The sequence below is a fragment of the Cherax quadricarinatus genome, chromosome 18, assembly GCF_038502225.1.
Source record: "Cherax quadricarinatus isolate ZL_2023a chromosome 18, ASM3850222v1, whole genome shotgun sequence".
Taxonomy (NCBI): Eukaryota; Metazoa; Arthropoda; class Malacostraca; order Decapoda; family Parastacidae; genus Cherax; species Cherax quadricarinatus.
The window spans coordinates 43,747,127-43,774,692 of NC_091309.1; the positions used below are offsets into that span (position 1 = coordinate 43,747,127).

Below are 27,566 nucleotides of genomic sequence, written 5' to 3' on the forward strand. Positions count from 1 at the left end.
GCTGCAATAAACTACAGATCAGTGTCACTGACATGTATAATATGCGAAGTCATGAACAAGATTATTAGGAGAAGAGTGGTGGAGCACATAGAAGTGAATGAGCTTGTACAGGACAACCAGCGCTTTTTCATGGAAGGAAAGTCCTGTATCATAAAGCTCATGGAGTTTTACAAGGTGATGGAAGACAAGGGAAAGGATAAATTGATTTTTCTTGGACTGTAAGAAGGCACAGATTCACACAAAACATTAATGCAAAAGCTAAAGGTACAGTGAGGTATAACAGGAAAGGCACTGCAATAAATTAGAGAAAACATGGTATGAAGACAACAAGTCATGTTACATGATAAGGTGTCACAGTGGGTGCCTAGGACGAGTGGGGTTCCACAGGGGTCAGTCCTAGGACCAGTACTGTTTCATATATATGTGAATGACATGACCAAAAGGATAGTAGATTCAGGAGTGTTCCTGTTTGCAGACGATGTGAAGCTACACAAATAACAAGCACATAGAAGAGAAGAGCTTACGACGACGTTTCGGTCCGACTTGGACCATTTGCAAAGTCACACTAACGAGAAGTAACGAACGAACGAACGAAAATTCAGGTAAGATCCCAGGTAAAACGGGACAGACGAAGAATAGTGCTGGAGAGGAGTGTTCTCAGTCGTAGAAATAGAGCCAGGGCTTAACCCAACAGCGAAGGCGATCGTGGGATAGACGGACAGGCGAAGATTAGCGCTAGAGAGGAGTGTAGAATTGAGCCATGTCTTAACCCTAAAGCTAAGGCGAACGTGGGTCAGAGAATGGTACCTGTCATAGAAGATACCTGTCAGCGAATCCAAGGTTATTCGTAAATAGGGTTAGGAGCAGGATCATGCAAGGAGTAGAAAAGGTTGTGTTGGTTTGTGGGTCTGCGAATGTCTTCGTCAAGGAGAGAGGTCCAGTAGTCATGTCGTCTCTCAAGTTTGTCTATCTGTCTGTCACTGAGCGTCTTCCAGTACAGATTCAAGGCAGGGATATCTAATTGGGCATGGAGAGACTCGCTTGTGGCGAAGTCCTCCCATCTGACATCAAGCACCAAGTGCAGCGCTTTGTTCTGGACACGCTGCAGTTTAAGTAAGTTTGTTTTTGCTGAAAGAGAGAGGGCTAGAGGAGAGTAAGTTATCAGAGGACATATTAGGGATTTGTAGAGGTGTAGTTTGGTGCGTTGAGAGGCAGGTTTCAGCTTGTAGAGGCCCACAAAGGCCTTACTAGCTATTGCATGCCTTGAGTGAATATGTCCGTGTAAACGAAGAAGGTAGTCAAGATCCTCCATTTTTGTTCCCTCATTTTGTGTTTTGTGTGTGAGTGTATCTACATTGGCGTGAGTGATGAGTTGTGTAATGTCGTCTGCATAGGCTAGTGTAATGGAGTTGTTGTATACAGGTGTTGGAATGTCGTTAGTGTATAAAATGTAGAGGGTAGGGGAGAGGACAGATCCATGGGGTACTCCAGCATTTAGTGTGAAGAAGTCAGAGTAACAGACTTGGAATTTGATTCTCATGGTACGGCCGTCTAGGAAGTTGCAGAGGAGTTTACGAGTAGTGAGAGGCAGGTTAAAGTTAGTGCAGAGTTTGTACTTGAGCCCTTCGTGCCAGACAGTGTCAAAATCTTTTTCAACGTCTTTTGCAACCACAGCTGTCCTGTTTCTTTGTTTTGTGTTTTTGTGGATGTAGTAGAGAACGATATTAATGGCATCCTGTGTGGATCTGTGTTTCCTGAAGCCAAACTGGCCATCAGAAAGTAGAGAATTGTGTTCCAGGTATCTGCGAAGGCGATGGTTGATGAGTTTTTCAAAGAGTTTTCCTAAAGTTTCGAGGAGGCTGATAGGGCGATAGTTTCTAGGATCAGAGTGGTATTCTTTAGGTTTAGGAAGGAGGATAGCAGTAGCAGCTTTGAAGAGGGAAGGGAAGTATCCAGAGGCAAGGGAGACATTGAGGAGATTTGTGTAGGCAGTAATGATAGAGTCAGGAAGGTGTTTTAAGATAATATGGTTTAGGCCAGATGGATGTGGCTATCTGGTGTTGTTTCTTGTGTGTGTGCAGTGTTCCAGTGTTTTATGTTCTGAATGTGTTGAATAACGTTAGGGTGAGGTGGGAGGGTGGAAGATGTTCTCCCAGATGTGTTTGAAGATGTTGTTAGCAGCCTGCGGATCTGAGATGTGTGTGTTGTTGTGGGTAATGTGTTTGAATTTGTTGTGCCTCTGATTTTTTTGATAAAGTTCCAGAAGGCTTTAGTGTTTTTAATACACTGTCTGCTTGTTGAATGAGTTGTGACCAGTGATTGTTGTGGTCTTGATCAAGGCTATGTAGAATGTTGTTTCTAAGGTAAGTGAGATCTAATTGGACTTGATTAAATCTATGTGTGTTGTAGAGGAAGCGGTTGTGGTAGCAGATAATTAGTCTTCTTGTTCTGAGTGAGGGTTTGAAGGAATATCGAGTGGTGTGAGTCTTCTTTGGTATTGCGATGCTGGCTGCTTATGTAATGGTATCCTGGATGAGATCAAGTTGAGTATCGATGTCAGAGATAGGTTTGTTGTTGTAGTCATAGGTGAGGTTACTATTGTCTATGTGTTGTTTGAAAGCATCCCAGTCAGCGTTCTTGTAGGAGAAGGAAGGTGTGGCTGGGATGAGGATAGGGTTGGAGGAGATGTGTAGGATGGCTGGGGTGTGATCAGAGCCTGTAATAGGGCCAGGTGAGATGTAGTGTTGAAATGGAAAGCTGGCTCAGTTTGCCAGAATGATGTCTGGTTTGCCTTGGCCCGTGTGGTTCTAGAAGATGTTGAAGTCTGGGCCAAGATAAATTAGGTGTTTTTAGTTTGTGAAGTTGAGTAATTGGTGACCAAGTTGGTTGTTACTGGTGTGATGAAAGGCGGTGTGTTTGGCATTCATGTCAGCTAGCAGGTATGTTGGTGTGTTGGTGTAGTTGAAGACTAAGGAAAGGTCGTGTATGTTGAGAATAGTGCTTGGGCGAGCATAGGTGGTGAAAAAGATAAAGGGGCCAAGGTGGGTGTGTATTCTGACTGCAAGACAGTGTTGGTGAATAAAAGGGATTGGGAGAAATTCGTGTTTTATGTTGGATTTGACAAGGATGGCAACCCTATCGTGGGGATCATAGGGGGACGTAGTGCAGTATAACCATAATGGCGGATACGTTGAGGGGCTTTGAGGCAGGTACTGTTTAGCAAAACTATATCTGGCCTCTCTGCTTCGAGGAGCTCGGCCAGTATATGTCTAATTGTAAAGTAAGTACGTACATTGAACTGAATCACTTTAAACATGATTTAATGGTTTCGTCATAGCAAAGTTAATGTCGAAGGAGGAGTTTGGATTAAAGCCCGTGATAGTGGTGCCATCAGTGGATGTGTTTGTAGGTGTTACGGACCTGTTTCCAGGAAGGGGAGGAAGAGATAGATATGTTTTTATGTTCTTTCGTCTGTCTGTCAGAAGTTGGGGCAGGTTTAGGTTTGAGTGGAATTTGTCTGGAGGAGGTGGAGTTGGACCTGGATGAAGCTTTGGCTGTGGTGGAGTGGGCGAAGGTAGATGCAGAGGAAGTGGAAGCTTTGGTAGGGTATGAGGAAGTGGAAGCTAGGGTAAGGGATGAGAAAGTGGAAGCTTTGGTTGGGGATGAGGAAGTGGGTAAGGTGGGGGGAGGGTTGGTCGTAGCAGCAGTTGTAGGGGTGTTGGTGGGAGGGGTAGAAGTAGTGAAGAGGGGTAGGGGAGGAGAGCTGGTGGGTGTAGGAAGTAGGGGTGTGAGAAAGGGAGGAGGTAGAGGTTGTAGGGGGCTTAGAGGATAAGCAGGAAGGAGGGATAATTAAAGAGGGAAGATTGTTAGCAGACAAGATTAGGTTAAGGACATATGAGTAGTCTGATTGGTAAGCTTGTGAGATTACCATAGCAGAGTGGGCAGCAGTGACGAGTTAACAGGTAGTTTTGTAGTCTAGTGTGGGTGTAGGTGTAGAAGGAGAAGTGCTTGTAGTCTCTGTGTTGGTGTTTGATGTGTGTAGAGTAGGAGAGGTAGACCAAGTGCGTGGAGTAACCCAGGCATTGGGGGAAGGGGAGGGAGGTATGGTAGGTGGGAGATGCAGGGAAGGGGTTGAGGAGGGAGGGAGGTTGGCTTGCTCTGAGGGAGGAGAGAATGTCTTTTCTAGAAGGGCAGGAATTTGCAGCTGCAGTGTGTGACCCGCCGCAGTTAGAACATTTAAAAGGGAGGTTGCAAGTGTTCCAAAAGTGGCCAGTTGCTGAGCATCTGAAGCAGATTTGTGTGGATGTACATGAGATTTTGTCGCGGCCGAATTTGTAGCATTTCAGACATTGTGTGATGGGGTGAAAGTTTGGAGTGAAGAGTGTTTGGAGGAATGTCGATGGTCTTGGCAAAGATTCCTTGATTGAAGAGTTTAGAGGCGTCAGAAGGAATTGAACAGCGTATTTTGAGGATAGTAGAGTTTTCAGGTCTGTAAATATCGTCAACAGAGACTTTATTTTTAGTACTAATGTCTTTGATTAAGTCTTGTTGTCTGTGTCATAGGCAGTCAGGAGAGAATAGTCTACATGTTTTGCGATCACGGTGCATTTGGCGCTGTGCTCAGGAGTCCAAATAATAGTGAAACCTGCATTGAGAAGTTTTTGTCTGGTCTCGAATGAGGTGTACGTTTCGTAAGAATGTCTGTCAAGAAGGAGTTTGTATGTGTGTGTATAATGTTAGCCAAGACCAGGGTCCTAGCACGGGTCTTAATCTTGAGATGACCCGTCTCTGGCTCCTGAAGGAGAATTGATTCTTCATTGTTGCAGCATATGCTGCTCAAGCACTGTTCCAGACAGTTCAGCTAGTCTGCCTCATAAACGACTGAGGTTACTCCATCTCAGCTGTTTCCTGAGCTGGGGACTGGACTCTGTCCACTCTGATAATCTGCAGATTCATGGCATCCACTGTTTCCTCCTCTGTCAGTAAGCACACCCTCAGGAGTGTGCTGACCATCTGCCAGAACATGCTCTGTTGTTCCGTTGAGGTGATTGTGTTGCAAATAATATCTGTGAAAGCCTTGATGAGTGTTAAGAGATCCTCTCTTGAGGGCCTGCGTTGTCGGTGGGTTCGAAGCAGTGGATATTATCTGGGCTGTTGTAATCTGTAGGGACTGCTGAGGGTTGTATTTCTGTTGCTGTATGCCAAGTTGTGTACCCGGCATTTGCTGGTGAGGTGCAGGTACAGCCTGCATAGTGGCTGTGCCTGGCAGGGAGGCCGGTGGGGGCTCGTGTAGTGCCATCTGCTGATTGTGTTGCCCAGATGTTTCCTGTTGGCGCCTCTTGTTCCTCATGTTTTTGTTTCTACGTTGTGGTATTGGGGGAGGATGCTCCTGTTCATGATGCCTGGTTGAGTCTTCAAGGGTTGGAAATTCCTGGGCATTGAGTTGGGTTGCCTGATGAGAGTTCTACAGTATGGCAGGATTCTCTGCACCCATCGTCTGCTGAGGGTGATGCTCTGCCGTAGCCTGCTGTCTCGTCGTTGGCGTCTTCCAGGCCTCACGAATTCTAGTGAGCCTCTCAGGGTATCGAGGGTTCCAGGCATCGTGTTTCTGCATGAAATTCGGGCATCGTGGAGTGGGTGGCGATGTATTCTTCAGCTTGGTGATGCATTCCTCGGTAGGGTGGGGCTGGCTGCAGACACCGCAGATTACTCTATTCGGACAGAGTGCACCTAGGTGTCCGTAATGCTGGCACTTGAAATAGCGAACTGGTTCTGCCTTGAAGGTCCTGACATCGTACCTGCCCCAAGAACCGAGGTCCAGCTAGGATGGCAGCGGTACTACATGCTAAATGAGGACCTGCCGGGTTGGTGCATTGCCTGCCGACTTTGCCTTGAGACGTTGAGCTGTCACGACACTGGGGTGAGCTTCTACTGCCTCGATGGGCATCATCAGCGGGTATCGCATCACTACACCCTGGGTGACGAAGAGAGCTATCAATATGACAGTTTTCTGAAGACTATACATGCTGCTCAAAGAACGTTTATCCCTTATAAAGAAATAAGATTAAATAGAAATGACCCAAAATGGATGAATAATAAGCTGAAATATCTACTAGGGCATAAGAAAGGAATTTGTAGGTGTATCAAAAGAGGTGAGGGTCATCTTATAAATCAGTATATTAACATTAAGAGGGACGTTAACAAGGGAATAAGAAAAGCTAAAAGGGACTATGAAATTAAAGTTGCTAGAGATTCGAAAACTAACCCAAAAAGTTTTTTCCAGGTCTATAGAACAAAAGTTAGAGATAAGATAGGCCCCCTTAAAAATAACTATGGGCATATTGCTGACAAAGAGAATGAAATGTGGTCGATTTTAAATAATTATTTTCTCTCGGTTTTTACACAGGAAAACACTAACAATATTCCAGTAATTAATATTTATAGTGGGACTGAAAAATATAAATTATGTAACATCACAGTCACTAGAGAAATGGTTATGAAACAAATAGACCGACTGAAGCAAAATAAGTCGCCGGGTCCTGATGAGCTTTTTTTAAGGGTTCTTAAGGAATGCAAAATGGAACTCTGTGAACCATTAACTAATGTTTTTAATTTATCTCTTCAAACAGGTGTAGTGTCTGATATGTGGAAGATGGCTAATGTAATTCCTATTTTTAACCCTTTGACTGTCGCAGGCTCATTTCTGAAACTGTCAGTCTATGTCGCAAAATATTCGAAAAAAAAAAATTTTTCTTATGAAAATGTTAAGATTATTTTTCTGAGTGTTTTAGTCCAAAATTTTTTTTTTGCCATCAGTACTTACCGAGATACAGAGCCGTGAAGATTGCAGAAAATGAGCCGCGTATGGCAACAGCGGCGACTGCCGCTCACCCAGTATATTTTAGTTTACTTGTATTTGAAGTTTTTTTTTTTTTCACTATTTTATTTTTTCACATAACTTATGTGGCCTGTGAGACCAAAGTAAGGTGCAATGTACATATATACACTCGTTGTATACAACACAATAAGCACACAAACATAATTATCAATATATTGTTTACAAAACTTGTTTACAAAAACAAACAATACAAAAAATTGTTTACTACTATTGTTCTATAATATATATACCAATGTACAGTCGCTGGACATATTCCTAGAAGTTCTGCAGCTTGTGGAACTCTGTGAAACATGTTTTCATACACAATGGTGTTTTACACTCCTCACACATAAAATCAGTGTATGTGCATTTTTGTGGACTTTTTTTTTATGTGCAAAGAAAAAAACACCTCGTCTGAGCAGTTTTCTTCAAAGTATTAGCAGGCAGTTGTGTTATGTAGTTATCCTAGGTAAATGGTCGTGTGTCATCATTCCTTCCTTTCTACTTTCCTGCATTCCTTTCCTGCATTCCTTTCCTGCATTCCTTTCCTGCATTCCTTTCCTTCATTCCTTTCCTGCATTCCTTTCCTTCATTCCTTTCCTGCATTCCTTTCAAAGACTAACCCAAAAGGGTTCTTTCAGGAATACAGAAGTAAGATTAGGGACAACATAGGCCCACTTAAGAGTAACTCTGGTCAGATCACTGACAGTGATAAGGATATGTGTGAAATTCTAAATACCTGCTTCCTCTCAGTTTTCACCCAGGAAAATATTAGCGATATTCCTGAAATAATAGATTACGAAGAACAGGATGATAATAAACTATGTACGATTGCGGTAACTAGTGACATGGTCCTCAGACAAATAGAGAAACTAAAACCTAACAAATCCCCAGGTCCTGATGAACTGTTTGCAAGGGTGTTAAAGGAATGTAAAGAGGAGTTTGCATAAATGGGGAGAAATCAGAATGGGGGCACGTCACAAGCGGTGTTCCTCAGGGGTCAGTGTTGGGCCCATTGTTGTTCACAATTTACATAAACAACATAGATGAGGGAATAAATAGCGACATAAGCAAATTTGCTGATGACACCAAAATTTGCCGTCCAATTCATTCTAATGAGGACATTAGAGCACTCCAGGATGATTTGATTAGACTGACGCAATGATCAGAGAAGTGGCAGATGCAGTTTAATATTGACAAATGCAAAGTTCTAAATGTTGGACAGTTAAATAACCATGCGATATATAAACTAAATAATGTAGATCTTAATACTACCGATTGCGAAAAGGATTTAGGAGTTCTGGTTAGCAGTAACCTAAAACCAAGACAACAGTGCATTAGTGTTCGCAATGAAGCTAACAGAATTCTTGGCTTCATATCTAGAAGTATAAATAATAGATAATAGAAGTCCTCAGGTGGTTCTTCAACTCTTCATAGACATTTAGACTATGCTGCTCAGCTCTGGTCACCGTATTACAGAATGGATATAAATGCTCTGGAAAACTTACAAAGGAGGATGACAAAGATGATCCCATGTATCAGAAATCTTCCCTATGAGGATAGACTGAGGGCCCTGAATCTGCACTCTCTCGAAAGGCGTAGAATTAGTTGGGATATGATCGAGGTGTATAAATGGAAAACAGGAATAAATAAAGGGGATGTAAATAGTGTGCTGAAAATTTCCAGCCAAAACAGGACTCGCAGCAATGGTTTCAAGTTGGAAAAATTCAGATTCAGGAAGGATATAGGAAAGCACTGGTTTTGTAATAGAGTTGTGGATGAGTGGAACAAACTCCCGAGGCTAAAACGTTGTGTAGTTTTAAAAATAGGTTAGATAAATACATGAGTGGGTGTGGGTGGGTGCGAGTTGGATCTGACTAGCTTGTGCTGCTGGGTCTGGTACAGTGCTCCATCCTTGAGTGGGGATGACCAGACTGGGTGGGTCATTGGGATAATCCGGGGGCTGGGTCATTGGTCTAATCCGGGGGGACATGGACCTGCTCTGCATGGGTCAGTAGGCCTGTTGCAGTGTTCCTTCTTTCTTATGTTCTTATGTTCATTCCTTTCCTTCATTCCTTTCCCACATTCCTTTCCCACATTCCTTTCCTACCTCTCTTCCTACATTCCTTCATCTGTCCTTCCTTACTTTTTTCCTGCCTTTCATCTCGTCCTTCCTTCATTCTTGCCTTCCCTTCTTGCTTCTGGTTTCTATAATATATATACACATATATAGTCACTAGATACTTTCATATAACTGCTTTTATCTTCATTCAGCAAGCTTGTCTTGGGTGCGAGTGTGTGGCTTATAATTGTTTTGAGTCAGGAGTCGGCAGCTGTCAAAATGACCTATTATCTCATTACTCACTCCCCTTACCGCCTGTCAAAACAATGGAGTCAGATGCTGCTTCCCCTCCATTCTATCTAATTATCTTTCTCCCTCATTCTATCTCTTTCAATCTGTCTCTCTTTCTATCTGTCTGTCTATCTCTGTCTCACAGGTACACATAAATACAAGTATACATAGTGTAAATTACCTAGGATAACCCAAGAAATCCAGACAAAGTGCTATACTCTGCTTGAAGATGTGAGTAAACGTGATGATGACACAGTCTTGTGGCTCTCTCTGAGACAGAGACCTCGACGGATAGACAGGGAACTTGACAGACAGACAAATAGACAGAAATGTTTGTGTACCAGCAAAAACAGAGGGAGGGGGATAGTCATCTAATCTTTTCTTATCAGCTGCACCCTCTCTTCACCCTCATTTACGCTAATCAAACGTCAGCTGTTATCAGATGTCATCTCCCCTTATCTTGTCACTGTCATGGATGAACTGTTTTCCATGCTTCAAGGGAACATAGCATTATTCTTCCTCTTCTTCTTCTTCCTCCTCCTCTTCTTCCTCCTCCTCCTCTTCTTCCTCCTCTCCCTCCTCCTCCTCCTTCTCTTCTTCCTCCTCCTCCTCCTCTTCTTCCTCCTCTTCTTCCCCCTCCTCTTCTTCCTCCTCCTCCTCTTCTTCTTCCTACTCCTCCTCCTCTTCTTCTCCCTACTCATCTTCTTCCTCCTCCTCCTCTTCTTCCTCCTCTTCTTCCTACTCCTCTTCCTACTCTTCTTCCTCCTCCTCCTCTTCTTCCTCCTCCTCCTCTTCTTCTTCTTCCTCCTCCTCCTCCTCCTCTTCCTCCTCCTCCTCTTCTTCCTCCTCCTCTTCTTCCTCCTCTTCTTCCTCCTCCTTCTCCTCTTCCTCCTCCTCTTCTTCCTCCTCCTCCTCTTCTTCCTCCTTTTCTTCCTCCTCCTCTTCCTTCTCTTCTTCCTCCTCCTCCTCTTCTTCCTCCTCCTCTTCCTTCTCCTCTTCTTCCTCCTCCTACTCTTCTTCCTCGTCTTCTTCCTCCTCTTCCTCCTCCTCCTCATTTTCTCCCTCCTCCTCCTCCTCCTCCTCCTCTTCCTCCTCTGCCTCTTCTTCTTCTTCTTCCTCCTCCTCCTCTTCCTCCATTCTTCTGGTATCCTGGGCATTGCTTTTGGTCTCAAACTCCTCAAAACCATGAAATTGATCTTCACTGATGCTTCCATCTGTGTTAGAGCGTCACTTGGGAAGAGAAGAGTCCCAGATTTGCTGGAGAATCACATATTTCTTACCGCTAGGCATGCTGAAAAAGGACAAATGGCATATCCACAATGCACCATTGGCTCCCCGATTTTTTTTATATGGTGCACACTGACCATGGAGACCCATTCTCTCACACACATGGGCCTAGCAGCTTTCTCCTGCTTGATTTGAAGCCGCTACAATTTATGCCTATCGATACGTCAGAAACAGTGGCGCTATTTATATGGCGTAAGCAGTCAAAGGGTTAAAGCAGGGGACAAGTCGTTACTGTCAAATTACCGCCCAAGAAGCCTAACCTCAATTGTAGGCAAATTACTAGAGTCATTTATAGCTAAGATTATAAGTAGCCATCTCGATAAGCATAGCTTGAATAATGATGCTCAGCATGGATTCACGAGAGGCCGTTCTTGTCTAACTAATTTATTAACTTTCTTCAGTAAAGCTTTTGAGGCTGTTGATCACGATAAAAAATTTGATATTATTTACTTAGATTTTAGTAAGGCTTTTGATGGAGTTCCACACCAAAGACTGTTAAAGAAAGTGGCAGCTCTTGGCACTGGGGGAAAAGTGCTCTCGTGGATCGAGTCATGGCTCACAGACAGGAAGCACAGAGTGTCCATAATTGGAGTTAAATCCGAGTGGGGATCTGTAACAAGTGGCCTTCCACAGGGATCAGTTTTGGGCTCGTTGTTGTTTTTAATATATATCAATGATCTTGATGAGGGAATTACTAGTGAAATGAGCAAATTCGCCGATGACATAAAGATAGGTAGAATAATTGATTCAAACGTAGATAACAGGGAACTTCAGGAGGATTTAGACAAACTCTGTACCTGGTCAGCAAAGTGGCAGATGCATTTCAATGTAGATAAATGCAAGGTTCTGAAGCTCGGGAGTGTCCATAACCCTAGCACTTATAAGTTAAATGATATAGAACTTAGCCATACAGATTGTGAAAAGGACTTGGGGGTTATGGTGAGCAGTAACCTTAAACCAAGACAGCAATGCTTAAGAAATGCAAGCTCATGGCCTCTTATACCATAGTGGTCAAGTTTGCGGAGTAGGTTGCCATGATCTACTGTGTCAAACACTTCTCTTAGGCCAATAAAAATTCCTAGCGGATATTCCTTATTTTCCAATGCTGTGTAAAGCAGGTCTAGCATTTTTATAATTGCATCATTAGTGCTTTTATTTTTCCTGAATCCAAATTGGCAGGGGTTGAGTATGTTTTGTGACGTTATAAATGAATATAGTCTCCTGTGCATGAGTTTCTCAAAGTTTTTGGATAGCAGTGGTAAGTTTGATAATGGCCTATAGTTGTTTACGTCTGTAGGGTCACCACCTTTATGTATTGGTGTAACCCTTGCTGTCTTGAGTAGTGTCGGGAAAGTGCTAGTTTCTAGTGACTTGTTAAAAAGTAATGTAATAGCATGCGAAAGGACATGGGCCGCTCGCTTGTACAATAATGGTGGGACGTGAGACAGATTCCCTGAGTTATTTTTAAGTGACTTCATGATCGCGGTGACTTCATGGGCTCAGTTGGTACAAGATAGAAGGAATTTGGGAAATTCCCATCTAGGTAGTCCCCGGCACAGGCATTGGTACATGGGATTCTACTGGCGAGATTAAATCCTATGTTTGAGAAGAAGTCGTTTATCTTGTTAGCTGTATCAGTGGGATGCAGTGGTGTTTCATGAGGTTTAGTTAGAACAATATTCTTGGTTTTTTTTTCAGTTTGTGGGTTCCTAGAATCTGGGAAAGTGCTCTCCAGGTCTTTTTTATATCTCCTCTTGTGTCAGTGAATCTGCTGTAGTATAGTTTGGCTTTCTTTATTAATCTGGTGAGAACTGTTGAATATTGTTTAAGAATATCTTTGTGTATTAAGCCCTGTCTATATTGCTTTTCGTATTGGTGTTTCTTATCAATGGATTTCAGAATGCTGCTGGTTAGCCATGGGCAACCAAGCCGTTTATTCGTGATCTGTTTCGTTTTTGTAAGACAATGTTTATTGTATAGTCTAAGTATTTTGTTAAGGAAAATGTTTGTCCAATCGTCAATACCATTGGCATTGGAGAATTCTGTAGGTCAGTCAACAGTCTCTAGGACTGCTGTGAAATCCTTATTGAGGCCTCGTCATGGAGTCTAAATGAAACTTTGTTGCATTCGAGTGGTGGCTTACTAATGTTTGTTAAGAGGAAGGTTGGGTAGTGGTCAGTAGTGCTGTCTGTGATTATCCCTGATTTAAGGAGGGCTGGTATATTGGTCCATATGGGGTCTATTATGGTTGCACTTGTCTCAGTCAGCCTGGTTGGTTTAGTTATTGTTGGTATGAGAAGTGTGTTGTTCATATTGTTGATGAAATATCAGTTACAGTCTGGTCATGTGGTAGGCCAAGGTTGATATTGAAGTCTCCAGTTAAGAGAAGGTGGTGTTTGTTCATTTGTCTGTTTGTTATTAGTGACTTTAGACTCTCACTGAAGTTTGGGATGTTTGTGTGGGGTATCCGGTATATGGCACCGATTGTTATAGGCGTCTTGAGGTTTTTTTACAGTAAAATTAGCAAAAATGTATTCCCCATATTCATCATTAAAGCAATTAGTGCTAATACAAGATAGTTGGTTAGAGTAATAGATTGCAGTACCACCCCTAACTTGGTATAGACTGCAGTTGTGGATTGCTGTGTATCCTGGTAGTGGGTAGATATCAATTGTGTCCTGCTTAAGCCAGGTCTCAGTAAGAATAATGCAGGAGAAGGGTGTCTTTAGTGACTCAAAGAGTGCCAGGAGATCATCATAGTGTTTGCTTAAGGACCTGATGTTGTAGTTAAGAACTGATAGACTTTGAGCAATGTTCAGGATAGTGCTGGCTTGTGATGCCGTGTAATAAAGGCAGTTACTTTCCAATAAGTTTTGATTGTGTGTTAGATTATGGAGGTTTAGATGAGGGTCAACGTAATCATTCATCTTTTAGGTTTAAATAGTGGTTGTTTATATCCTGTATTATGTGGTGAGTTCTAATGCTGATTTCTGTAGTGGTGGGAGGTTTGGATAAGTATACTGCTAAAGCACTTTGGTCATATAGAGTATAGTCACTAATAAACATAATGAAATTGATTTTGTCTATGTGTTGTGCTAGAATGAGCTAAAGTACAACTAGGTATAAACTAATACTATAAAAAAAAATTACAAGTGGCACCAGACTCACTCTTGTAATTGCACTAAGGTCTAATATAATGAATTTAGTGTTGTCTATGTATTGAGCTAGAATGAGCTAAAGTACAACTAGGTATAGTTAGTTTAGGTGATGTCTATGTATTGAGCTAGAATGAGCTAAAGTACAACTAGGTATAGTTAGTTTAGGTGTTGTCTATGTATTGAGCTAGAATGAGCTAAAGTACAACTAGGTATAGTTAGTTTAGGTGATGTCTATGTATTGAGGTAGAATGAGCTAAAGTACAACTAGGTATAAACTTATAATATAAAAATACAAATTAAAATGGTACTTGCAATTGCACTAGGGTCTGATATAGGTTGTTAACAAGATCAATGGTATAACTAGATTTAAATTGACAAAATAAAATTCACAAATTAAAGTACCAAAAGAATAATAAGTAAAAAATAACAATGGCAATGACTTGGTTATAATATGATAGTAAGATGGTAGACAGGTAGACAGGTAGACAGGTACACAGGTACACAGGTACAAAGGATAATATAAAGGTTGGAGTTGAACATACAAACTTGAAAATTTGGCAACAAAATGTTATGAAAAGTATAAAATAATGTTTAATGTACAAAAGTAAAATTGACTGTTAGTAAATATGGTGTTTAATAAAATTTTGGTAAGTAATAATGATTACAAAAAAAGTGAGAAAATAATGTTTATTTCAAGTATTAAATTTTAAGAACAGTTATTTGGATTCAATATTGCACTGGTAGTTATACTAGAGGTTATTTGGCAGTACAAGGTAATTAAGAGTACTCTAAGATAGTAAATGTGGTATTAAAACAGGTTATGGTAATTAGACAAGTAATGATAATTAAATGATGTCAAAAATGTTAAGAGTAAATTGTACTAATAGTAAAAATGGTAATTAATTATTAATTTAAGGTAGTAATATTGACAGAAAAGGTATCAATTCAGCTAATATTTAAGCAAACAATAGTAAATAAGAAAATTACGTAAGGTGACTTATGCTTACTAGTAAAATCAGAAAATGAGGTAGTTGATTATTTAATTACTAAGAGATTGTATTATGAAATTTGAACAATAATGGAGCAAAACATACACTACACTACGTAGGTTTTAGGTTGGACATTGTTTAGTTATTCTCTGTAAGATTAGTATCCCTGAGAAATCGTGATAGATCATTCTCGTTCGTGATTGTGTACAGTTGACCTACATTCGTTTTCCTAACTAGAATTTTCCCATCCCGTGTGAAGCATTAGTGTATTGTGTCATTATTCTGACGTTTTTTGGTAAGACACTCGTTTGTGTATACCTCTTTCTTTACTTTAATAGATGCAATTATTAAGTCTTTTTTCCTGTCATGTGAGTGGAACCTAAGCATAACACTTTTTCTACCTTGGAATCCTAGCAACCTGGCTTTCTTTATTTCTAATTCTGGTACAATAACACTTGTTTGGTCCTTTATGATCTGCAGAGTAATTTCTTTACTGTTCGTTTGGTTCATATGACTGAGAAAAAGTGGACTGTTAACTATTACTGCGTCAGATAGCTTATCTTGCTCAGTTTTATCTTCTTGGAGAGCAAAGTAGTCACCGAACTGGTTATCTAAGTTGCTCTTCAATTCTTTTACTGCTTCTTCAACATTTGTATTAAGAGATATTATTTGTTCTGAATGGCTATCTATGACTGTTTGGATGGTCTTGCCATAGTTAGTCATTCCTGGTGTTGATAACTTTTGTTCAAGACTGAGGATTTTGTTCTCGAGTTGTCATCCTGGTGTCTTGTTTTGTTAGCGTCTCTCGAAGATTCATATTTTCAATAACTAAGGTGAAGATGCATGACTTTAGGGTATCTGGATCGTTGGTCATACCTGAGAGACTACTTGGTAGGTTGAATCTGGGTAAGAGAGGGGTGGATGGGCTGGAGGCAGCCATGTTTGTTGTTATTGTTGTGGTGTGGCCTTGAGCGGTGGTGACAGGGGTGGTAGCTGGGCCGGCGTCCTCAGTAAGTTTATTCAGGTATACACAAATACAGTTACATAGAATTATCATACATAGCAGCACATGTATAGAGAACCTAGGATAGCCCATAAAAGCCAGACAGAGTGACTTATTTCCATTGGGGTCCTTTTACCTTATTATTATAATATAAAGGTTATAATATTTTCTTATTATTCTATAATGAAGATAACATCTTATTATTAAACTACAAAGACTATCTACTACACGAGGGTCATTAAGATTATCTACAATACGAGAGTCATTACTAGGAATAAGGTAAAATTTACACTTATGTTAGCTAAAAAATAGAAAATCATTCCCCTCCCTTTCTGTAGTTACATTCATCACACACCTTTTGGCACTCTTCTTGAACTGGTTCATGCTATGACTGGCTTTGACATGTGCGGGTAGTCTGTTCCATTCCCTTATTGCTGTACAATAAAAGGTTTTTGAAGCCTGGCCAATGACTGTGGGTACTACAAAGTTGTGCTCTCTCCCCCTAGTACTATGATTGCTTTGGTTTCCAACCTTGACAAAATTGACAGCAAGATATTCTGGACACTGTTTGTGAGCAATTTTATAAACATGATTTAGCTTCAGTTGTTTTACTCTGTCTTCAACATTCAGCATATCCAACTGCTGTAATTCATCCTGGCCTACATGTTCTCTTGGTCCCAGCCCCTGGATGAATCTTACGATTTTGTTCTGGGTGATTTGCAGTCTATTTTTCAGTTTTTATTGTCAAGGCAGAGTACCATGAAGAGCAAGTGTAATCCATATGGCATTGTATAAGGGCTAGACATAGGGTCCTGCGAGCCTCAGTAGGTAGACACTGTGCTTGTCTATACAGAAACTTCAGTCTGGCATTCGCTTTCTTTACTACACTGTTCCCTATCAATTCTCCTGACATGCATGGGTCAAAGGGAATTCCCAGATATTTTACTGAAGAAACCAAAGTGATGGGCTCCCCATTACACTGAACATTAAAATTATTACCCTTCTCAGTTTATGTTTCGTGCCAAAGAGAATGGTTTCAGTTTTCCCGAAGTGTAATGATAGTTTGTTGTCTACTAACCATTTGCTGCAGGACTCCAGTTCCAGTGTTAAAACATTAGCTATATCTTGTGGATCTTTACCTGACACTAACAGGGCACTGTCATCTGCATACAGTAGGAGTTTGCACTTGACACTGATAGGCATATTATTGACATAACATAAGAATAATAAGGGACCCAGAATACTACCTTGGGGAACTCCACATGTTATCGGCAGGGGTTCTGATTCCGTTTTGTTGATTTTGACTATTTGTCTCCTGTTGCTAAGGTAGGACTTAAACCAGTCTACAGAACCTATACCGATAGCTTGAAGTTTCTTACATAATATATTGTGGTTGACAGTATCGAAGGCCTTTTGCAGGTCTAAGGTTACCATACCTATGAGGTTCCCCTTTGACATTTCAGTTCTCAGGTAATCCATCAGATTAATTAGGGAGGTGTCGGTTGAGTAGGATCTTCTAAAGCCCGATTGATAGCTATGGAGAATGTTGTTGTCCTTAAGGTACTTAACTACTTGAGAGTACACCGCCCTCTCTAGAATTTTAGATATTATACTGAGTATACTAACAGGCCTACAGTTGCTGACATCAGACCTACTATTTTTCTTGAAGATAGGAGTAACTCTGGCCTCCTTGAACCCCTCTGGTACGGTATTAGTTGTGATTGATAGATTTATTATGTGAGCAATAGGGATTGACAGTTCAGAAGCACCATCTTTTAGGAACTTAGACGGGATGTTATCAGGGCCTGTGCTCTTAGTTGGGTTTAACCTGCTTAGTTCTTTTTGAATAAAATCATGAGATACACTTACTAGTTGACAACTGTTTGGGGTTACCCCTTTATTGGTATAGTATGTTCGGAACTTATCAGAGTCTGTGTTAAAGGTATTTGATGCAGCTGGTAGTTTACTTACTAGTGTTGATGCAACAGATGTGTAGTAGGAATTAAAGCAATTTGCCACCTTAGATGTTTCGTGGCATACCTCATTATCGATAGTGAGTACTATGTTAGACCTATCTACTGGCTTATGGCTATACCCCAACTGTTTTAGTTGTTGCCAGAGCTTTCTGGGGTTATGCTTATACTCTTCAATTTTTGAGCAATAGCGCTTTGCCTTTTCTCCTTTTATAAGTCTCTGTACTCTGTTCCTCACCCTTTGGAATTCATTTAGTGCTGCAATATCTTGTCTGTTTGCTTTAAATCTTTCTAGCAGCTGGTCTCTGAATTTCATTTTATCTAATATCTCAGTAGACATCCAGGGTTCAGTTCTTCGTTTAATCCTAACCTCTTTAACTTGTGCAATATTATCAAGGATGGTAGTGAACATTGTTTTGAATTTTTCCCAGGCATCGTTTACGTCCGTGCAACTTGTTATCTCTGTCCAGTCACAATTGTGTAGCCTATTTACCAGTGTTTCTTTACTGTAGTTTCTAGTTGACCTCATTTTCATTGTCCTGTGTAGGCCTATCCTATCCCTAGTGATTTTCCTGGTGCAGTAAATGATGAAATGATCACTAAGACCTGTGGTAATGACGCCTGACTGACTAATGTTCTCAGCGCGGTTACAAAGTATGTGGTCAATTAGGGTGGCTGAGAACTGTGTGATCAGGGTTGGTGTATTAATTAGTTGAGTGTAACTATTTAAACCTAGAATTTGCTTATACCTTTTGCATACCCCGTTATTTTGCTGCTGAAAACAGATATTGAAGTCGCCCAGTATTATTGTCTCGCAATTGTTTTTAAGTCCGGACAAGACTCTGGAAAAGTCTTCTAAGAACTGGTCCTGGGTAGGAGGGCGGTAACTAGTTCCTACTAAGATGGGTTTGGTCTTGGGAAGCAGCACTTCAAACCATAGAATCTCCAGTTTATTGTTATTTAAATCAGGTCTTGGGTTGTAAGCTAAGTCATTTCTAATGTAGGCACATACTCCACCACCCTTTTTGTTCCTATCTAAGCGATTTATATTGTAACCTTCTATTTTGACCTCGTCGTCAGTCACCGTATCATCCAACCAGGACTCAGAGATGGTAATAACTGCCTCCCTAGTGATGTATATAGCTGTAAAATAACTTCTGGACTTCTGTTACTTATAATTCGTGAGATAAATCCAGTGGTGGCCTGTATCAACTTCAGTGGTTACCTGTACTTAGCTCTGTGAAGTGTCTTGTGTGCTCACCGCGGACTGAACCAAGATGCCCTCCATCGAGCAACTTTACCAGCAGCTTAAGGAAGAATTGAGGGTAGCGAAGATGGAGATACGGCGATTGACTGAGGAAAACAAGAGAATTAGTAGTAGTCCTGTTTTGAGTCCTCAGGTCAAGAAGGGAACGTGATCGGTGGCTGGACAGCATAGAACGAAGTTGACTATCAAGAAGACGAATGGAAAGGTAGAAACGATGAAGAAAAAAGAGACTGCTGTGGAAACATCTAATGCATTCTCCGTGCTACCCGACGAATGTGAGTCGACTACTGGGAACGTCACGACGAATGACACCAAGGAAGGTAAGAATATTGTCGTTGGGGATAGCCAGGTTAGATACATGAATAGGGCGTTCTGCTTGAAAGACAGAAGTAGGAGACAGAGGGTTTGCTTTCCTGGGACTAGGATGGAGGATATTGTTCGCCGTCTGGATGACATCATGAGAGGTAATGGGAGCAATCCTAATATTTGTCTCAGTGCTGGAGGCAACGATGTTGGCAGACGTAGGAATGAGGACCTGATTAGCAGATATAAGTCAGCAATAGAGATAATTAGGAGGAAAGGTGGGAACCCTGTCATATGTGGTATTTTGACAAAGAGAAAAGTTGGAAATGAATGGTTGTCCAGGGCAATTGGTGTCAATTGCTGGCTGGACAAATACTGTAAGGAAAATGCCATAACATTCATTGACAACTGGGACCTCTTCTATGGCAGAAATGACATGTATGCCAGGGATGAGGTTCACTTATCTAGGTCTGGGGTGGGGGCACTGGCAACTGCAGTGGAGGGAGCTGTTAGGGCTATAAACTAGGAATAGTTAGTGGTACGGGTCTTGGCCGGAAAACAGTGAACTCCCAGTGTAGTAGTATGAGTACTAGGAGAACTAGTAATAGGCATAATGAGGTGGATATTGGAAAGCCAGTGACACTAGGCGACAAGGACAGTAATAGGTTTAGTAGAAAATCAGACATGAGCAGGAAGGGTAAAGAAAAAAGAGGGTCTTTAAATATACATTATACTAATTCCCGTAGTGCTAGGAATAAGATGAACGAGTTGAGATTAGTTGCTAGTTGCCATAACTGAGACGTGGTTTAATTCAAAAAGTCGGGACATGCCTGCAGAATGTCACATTCATGGTTTTAAATTGTTCCAAGTAGATAGAAGTATCGGGAAGGGGGGTGGGGTGGCACTGTATGTCCGAGATCCCATGTACTGTTGCACAAAAACGGGTATTAAGTCTGAAGTAACACATACAGAGTCTGTTAGGATAGAATTTTCAAAGGGACACGAACAATTGATTTTAGGTGTGATATACCATCCCCCAAACTTAGATAGGGACCAAGGGAGACTACTACAGGAGGAAATTGTTAATGCCACTAGGCACGATAACGTAGTAATTCTAGGAGACTTTAATTGGAATTTCTTGACCGGGAATTTAGAATCAAACGACTTCTTAGAAGTAGTTCAGGATTGTTTTTTGAGGCAGTTTGTGACAGAGCTTGCAAGGGGAAATAACCTGCTTGACTTGGTTTTGGCAAACAAGGAAACCCTTGTAAATAATTTAGAAATTACCGAGGAACTCGGCACAAGTGATCACAAATCAATTACCTTTAGCATTGAATGGAAGTATGATAGTAGGGATAATTCAGTAATGATCCCAGATTTTCGTTTAGCAGATTACAATGGGCTTAGAGAACACTTATCATCTGTGGACTGGGGTAACGAAGAGAGCTATCAGTACGACAGCTTTCTTAACACAATACATGCTGTCCAATGGACATTTATCCCATATAAGGAAATTAGATCGAATAGAAATGACCCCAAATGGATGAATAATAGGCTCAAATATATTTTAGGACAGAAGAAAGGAATTTATAGGCGTATCAAAAGAGGTGAGGGTCATCTTATGAATCAGTATATAGACATTAAGAGGGACGTTAAAAAGGGGATTAGAAAAGCTAAACGGGACTATGAAATTAAAGTTGATAGAGATTCGAAAAATAACCCAAAAAGTTTTTTCCAGGTTTATAGAACAAAAGTTAGAGATAAGATAGGTCCCCTTAAAAATAACTCTGGGCATCTCACTCACATGGAGAATGAAATGTGCTCTATTCTTCATAATTATTTTCTCTCGGTTTTCACTCAGGAAGACAGTGACAATATCTCAGTAATTAATTTTTATAATGGGCTTGAAGATGATAAATTTTGTAACATCACAGTCACTAGCAAAATGGTAATCAAACAGATAGACTGGTTAAAGCAAAATAAATCCCCGGGCCCTGATGAACTTTTTTCAAGGGTTCTTAAAGAGTGTAAAGTGGAACTCTGTGAACCTTTAACTAATATTTTTAATTTATCTCTTCAAACAGGTGTAGTGCCTGGTATGTGGAAGATGGCTAATGTAATTCCTATTTTTAAAGCAGGGGACAAGTCATTACTGTCAAATTACCGCCCAATAAGCCTAACTTCAATTGAAGACAAATTACTAGTCAATTATAGCTGATAATAAAAGAAGCCATCTCGATAGGTATAATTTGATTAATGATACTCAACATGGTTTCACCAGGGGTCGTTCCTGCCTAACTAATTTATTAACCTTCTTCAGCAAAGCTTTTGAGGCCGTTGATCAGGATAAAGAATTCGATATTGTTTATTTAGATTTTAGTAAGGCTTTTGATAGAGTACCACATCAGAGATTGTTGAAGAAAGTGGCTGCTCATGGCATTGGGGTGAAAATGCTGTCATGGAACGAGTCATGGCTCACTGTTACAAAAAATGCAATTTCTAATATGCATAGAAATATCCAGTGAATACTTAAAAGGACTTCCCTTCTAGCATCCAGCCTGTTACTGGGTTTTTGTAACAAGTAGTTAGTATCCTGGTCCAATTATCCATTAGAATTTAGTAAGATTCCATAATGCTTCAGGATTACAACTGGTGGGCTACTAACTAAAGAAATTAAAATTTAATAAGTTTATTAATAACAAAGTCTAGGCGTATAAGATCAAAGTAAATTATAGTAATCAATTTAATATAATATAGGATACAAGTTCCTACACTTCTCTCGTGTACATTAGTATTGTGCTGAAGGCACATATCACATATTTATGGCTTTTAAGTACCGTCTGGTACATTTTTAACATTTAATAACAAAATACAAATATATACAAGTTTGTTTGTATCTGTGTAAGTGCTCTAGGCAGTTCGCTATGTCTCAAGACTCGGCTAGACTTAACCAGTGACTGACAAAGTCCTCACATAAACTAACTTCTTGACCAACCTGACAATCAGAACAGCTTGCTTGAACAATAAAACGACTGATAAGCCGAACAGCAATATGACAAGCAACAGCAACACAGAATCAGGAATAAGGAGACAATATAATGACATTAAGTAGGGACCATCTGCAGACCCTCCACAAGTCACAAAACTCCCATACTACTGAATCTAGGTTCAGCATTAGAAAATCCTCAACTGTGACAGTACACAGATACCAGTACAAATTAGGTCAGAAGATACAGCTCAGGACCTGAGTTTCTCAGAGTGTCTATGTGACACACAACCTCAGTACAATGTCGAAAATCACTAAGTCTAGGCTATGTTCTGTGAACAGAGTTATACAGAACTTACAACAAGAAAGCAACAGAAACGATCTTCCAACAAGGGCCCACAAGGGAGAGGAGGTGAGGGACGTCTTGTTAGAAGAAAGTCAAACAGACAAAAGACAGCGCAGCCCAGGCAGACTACTCCAGGCGAGGTATAATTAACCCCCCTCCCGATCACGTGACTCTCCGTGGACTGCTGCTGCCCAGCAACACACAAGCTGGCAGCATAATGAGTGTAGAGAAAACACAGTAGTTAGACAACGTTGTCAGAAACTTAACACTCGAACTATGAGCACTGAATAATATATAAATGTTACATCCTGTCTAATAATATAACTAAGTCAAATAATAATATAAAGCAATGTATTTACAATTTAGCTATTATCGCAAATATAAACAATATAATTATATGAACAGGTAATGTACATTATATACATTGTGACCCATTCAGGGGTCGCAATACCCCCCCAGCATAACAAACGGACGCACTAGGAGTTGCGTTAATGTCTTTCATGTATATAATTACTCTTATAATTACTCATGTCACTTTAATAACACAATTTAATATAAAAATAAATCAGAGTCACTCCTGTGCCAACACTCTTTACATTTTACAGTGTCTATTTCACTAGAAGTTATGCCTCTCGTACTAGGGCAGTACACAGCGTATCCTATCTCTGCATACTTATGGTTATGTACATCAGTGTGGAGACAGGATAGTGTAGAGAAGCATGACACGTTGAGGCTCGATCATAGTAGTGGAGACTATGTAACAGCAGTCTTGTGCGATAGACAGGAGACAGCATTCCACTCTAAAGTAGTGGCAGTGGAATGCGAGGCAGTATGGACATCTGCGTATGACAAAGCGTGTAGTGAGGGGGGGTCTGCGGCAAGACTGTGTTCCGCCACTCAGTAACTAACATCGCCCACACAATACAACTACAAACTTCTCCATTTAGAATACCTGTACCTCCTAAACCCAATTTCAACACCCTAGGATTTGGCCCCTTCAGGGCTTTTCTGGGTGAAGATAAAATTGTGATGTTGGAAAATCTACTTTCCACTTCAATTGACGACACGATCAGGTCCCTTCACAATCGAATAATTGATGCTACTAATGCAACTTGCCAATTAGCTTCCACAAAGATCTACCAACAATATAAACCTACTAGGGAAATTAGAGACGCTTAGAGAAATTACCAAACAGAATGTCGAAGGCATCTTCAAACGCGACAACCACCAGTAGATACATTGCACAGATTGAGGCAAGAATTAATTAACATGAATAGTCATCACAAACGTGACTTATGGAAATTGCTAGTTCTCCAAACTAATCAGTATAAACATGAGCCAGCAAAATTTTGGAGTAAGATCCAACAACTTTTAGGTGCAAAGCATAAAGCTCCTAACTACCTAATTCATACCTTTATTGATGATGATGATGAAGATGTTGAGATTAAACTTGATGATCCACAGGACCAGGCTAATTTGATGGGTGATATATGGGAGAAAATTCTCTCCCACAATAACAGCCGTCAATTTAACAATAATCACTATCAGCTGGTAAATGAATGGAGAGATGAGAACTTAGATGATCTACAACCACTACCTTCCATCGATACATCAACTCTTGAAGATGCCCACCCACTTACTAGACCTATTACATTACTTGAGATGAGTCAGGTTATTGGAAGAATGCGAAATAGAGCCCCTGGTCTCTCTGGAATATCAATGAAACAAATGAAGTTCCTACCCAGAAATTGTAAACAGTCTTTGGTTAATATCTTTAATGCCATCTTGGCCTCATAAAGACATCCATCAACCAGGGAACTATAGATCTATGTCTTTACTTGAAATCACTGGGAAAGTTCTTGAGAAAATAATTTCCAACAGACTGAACTACTATATGGAGTTTAATCACCTTTTTACTGAAAAACAGTTTGGCTTTAGGACACATAGAGGTACTCATCATGCAATAAATATTATTTATGATACTGTAGCGAGTCTGAAACTTCAGGGCAATCTTGCCCTAATTGCCACCAGAGATGTTCATAAAGCTTTTGATAGCTCTTGGCATGATGGTCTTATATACAAACTTATTGACCTACCTGACCATAACTGGACATTTCACAGATTTATATATAACTTCCTAACTCAAAGAAAAATCATTCCTACCTTTTATGGCAGGTATACAGAGCCTTTTATACCTACAGCTGGTGTCCCACAAGGTTCTTGTCTTAGTCCAATTCTATTCAACATTTATGTGAATGACCTTCCTCAACCAGAGTTTAATGATACAATTATAACACAGTTTGCAGATGATGTTATCCATGTCGTCTCATCAACTCCGGTAACAGGAAAATATAAGTATGAAAGAGTCATAAAAAACTGAATATTGAACTTCGTAAAACATTCAATTGGGAAAAGAAATGGAGAATTACGACTAACCCCGACAAAGTCCTGGTTAGCACGATAGGATGTTTTGCATCAACCATCGAAGATAAGGGGGGTATCTCCGTCAGAGGTTCACCTGTAGCCATTAGAAATCCTAACAAGATCTTGGGATATGAAATAGACAGGCTGCTCCACTCAACATCTCACATCAATAAAAAGATAAACATAGCCAAAGCCGGTCTTAGCAGTCTCTTTAGATTTAATGAAGACCCTACATATGTCAAAAAACATCTGTATAAAATGATGATAAGACCATCACTCGAATACCCAAGTGTTCCAATGTTGTTAACAACAAAGACAAACATGCTAAAGTTACAACGGGTCCAGAATAGAACTCTCCGCTTTATTACGGGCACCAGGAGGAGAGACAGAGTTAAAATGGCAGATTTACACGTACAACAGAATATTACTGCCTTAAATGTACGCCTTGATACCCTGAGGAAGAAACAACTCTATGCAATGCAAGAACTCTACATGCCAGATAGAGAACATCCTCTCCAAGTTGTAAATACCACGGATTATATCATCAATACTCCTCCTCACAGGACCCAAAGAACGACTCTCCCACAGAGGGTGTGTCGCTTCATCCATAAAGACGATTACCATCGACCAATGATCTTGAGCAACCTCTATGCAGATGAAGATGACTGGGTAACACCAGAACCCTTCTATGTATATTAAGAAAATCATCGCCCCCAATTAGGGAGATATCTTGTATAGCATTCTACTGTTAAAATTATGCTAGATTTACTATAGCGAGACACCACCTTGTAAGAAGTTAACGTGTCAAGTAATTCTTTACGAATTGTCCAGACAATTATCGCCTTCATTGTCGTTTAAATATTCGTTGTGCAATCGCAAAAAAAAAAAAAAAAAAAAAAAAAAAAAAAAAAAAAAAAAAAAAATTGCAACTTGTATAATTACTACCAATTCAGAGTCATGTACTTATATATCTGTTATATCTATGTTACTCTGATGGGTTTGTACTATACCCCTTCAAGAATATTTTATTATTCCACATACACTTTTTAAATTGCACCAAAGTGGTTGGGCCACTTACTTTTTATATCCTACCTCTCTCCCCCCTCTCACCCTTTTCCAATATTTCTATCCTTACTCATCCTTCTTCCTTACCCATCTTACCAAAGACTCTGGTCATAAGAAGAAGAAGAATCGCCCACACACCACTACACACTCAACACTCAGCTTCTGTCTCCAACTGTCTCCTCCTCACACCAACATATATCACCACTATTATGAATATATAAATAGAATAATTAGATACGAGTATACATAGTTAACATGGGCTGGAAAGATTATGTTACTTTACTGAATTTGACGTAGCAAGTAACAAAATATATTTGGGCATAAAATTATGTTAATTTAAATGTAACAATGACAATTAAGGACGTGACAGAGCGTCAGCAATTACATTACAATGACCACTGATATGTTGTATACTAATAGAGTAAGGCTGGATTCTGAGAGCCCACCTCATGATCCTAGCATTTTTACTCTTCATTGTATATATGTAGGTGAGTGGATTGTGGTCTGAAAAAACGCTAATTTTAAATGGGAAAGCGCCCAAATACACGTCAAAATGTTCCAAGGACACCACAAAAGCTAGAGCCTCTTTCTCAATGGTGGCATAATTTTTCTGGTGTCGTTTGGGCTTAGATGAATAGTAACATATAGGATGGAGAATGTCAGTGGATGTTGACTGTTGGAGCAGCACAGCACCCACTGCATAACCACTCGCATCTATATGTAAAAAAAAGGGAAGATTGAAATTAGGACTCCTCAATACAGGAGCTGAGGAAAGCAGACGCTTCAACCTTGTAAATGAATCTGAACAATCCTTAGTCCAGATGAACTGAACTTTGCTACTAGTGAGCTCAGTGAGAGGAGCAGCAATTTGAAAAAAGTTTGGACAGAACCTGCGATAATATCCTGCCATGCCCAGGAATCTCTGTACTCCCTTCCTATCCTGTGGCACTGGAAATGCAGAAATAGCACGAACCTTAGCCTCAGTAGGAGCAACCTCACCTTGGCCAATACAGAAGCCGAGATATGTAATCTTGGCTTGACCAAAACTACATTTAGCCAAGTTAACAGTGAAGTTGTAGTGTGCCAGTCTCTTAAACAATGCTCTGAGATGCGTCAAGTGTTGTTCCCACTCATCACTGTACACCACTAAGTCGTCAAGATAGGCTTCTACTCCGTCTAAGTTGTGGGTCAACTCGTTCATTATACGTTGGAATGAAGAAGCCGCGTTACATAGGCCTAAGGGGGTGATTGAGGTAGTTAAACAATCCATCTTGAATAGTAAAAGCAGATATTTCTTGAGCACGTTCAGTAAGCGGGACTTGATAATAGCCTCATAAGAGATATAAGCAGCTGACAAACTGGTTTCCTGACACACGGTCAATAAGGTCGCCAATGCGAGGTAGGGGATAACCATCAGGCAAGGTGGCAGAGTTCACTTTCTGGTAATCAGTGCACATCCTGAGATGTGCACTGATTACCATGGAGATGCCCATGGAGATGCCCATGGACTTTTACTGCATTCAATGAGGCCATGA

General features: G+C 40.4%; 1 protein-coding gene across 7 annotated transcripts in view; it reads left to right on the plus strand.

Moving 5' to 3' along the window:
* The window catches only part of LOC128689506 (luciferin sulfotransferase-like), a 181,633-nt gene that overhangs the window by 100,433 nt on the left and 53,634 nt on the right, over positions 1-27,566 (plus strand). The gene's annotated exons all lie outside the window — the stretch shown is intronic.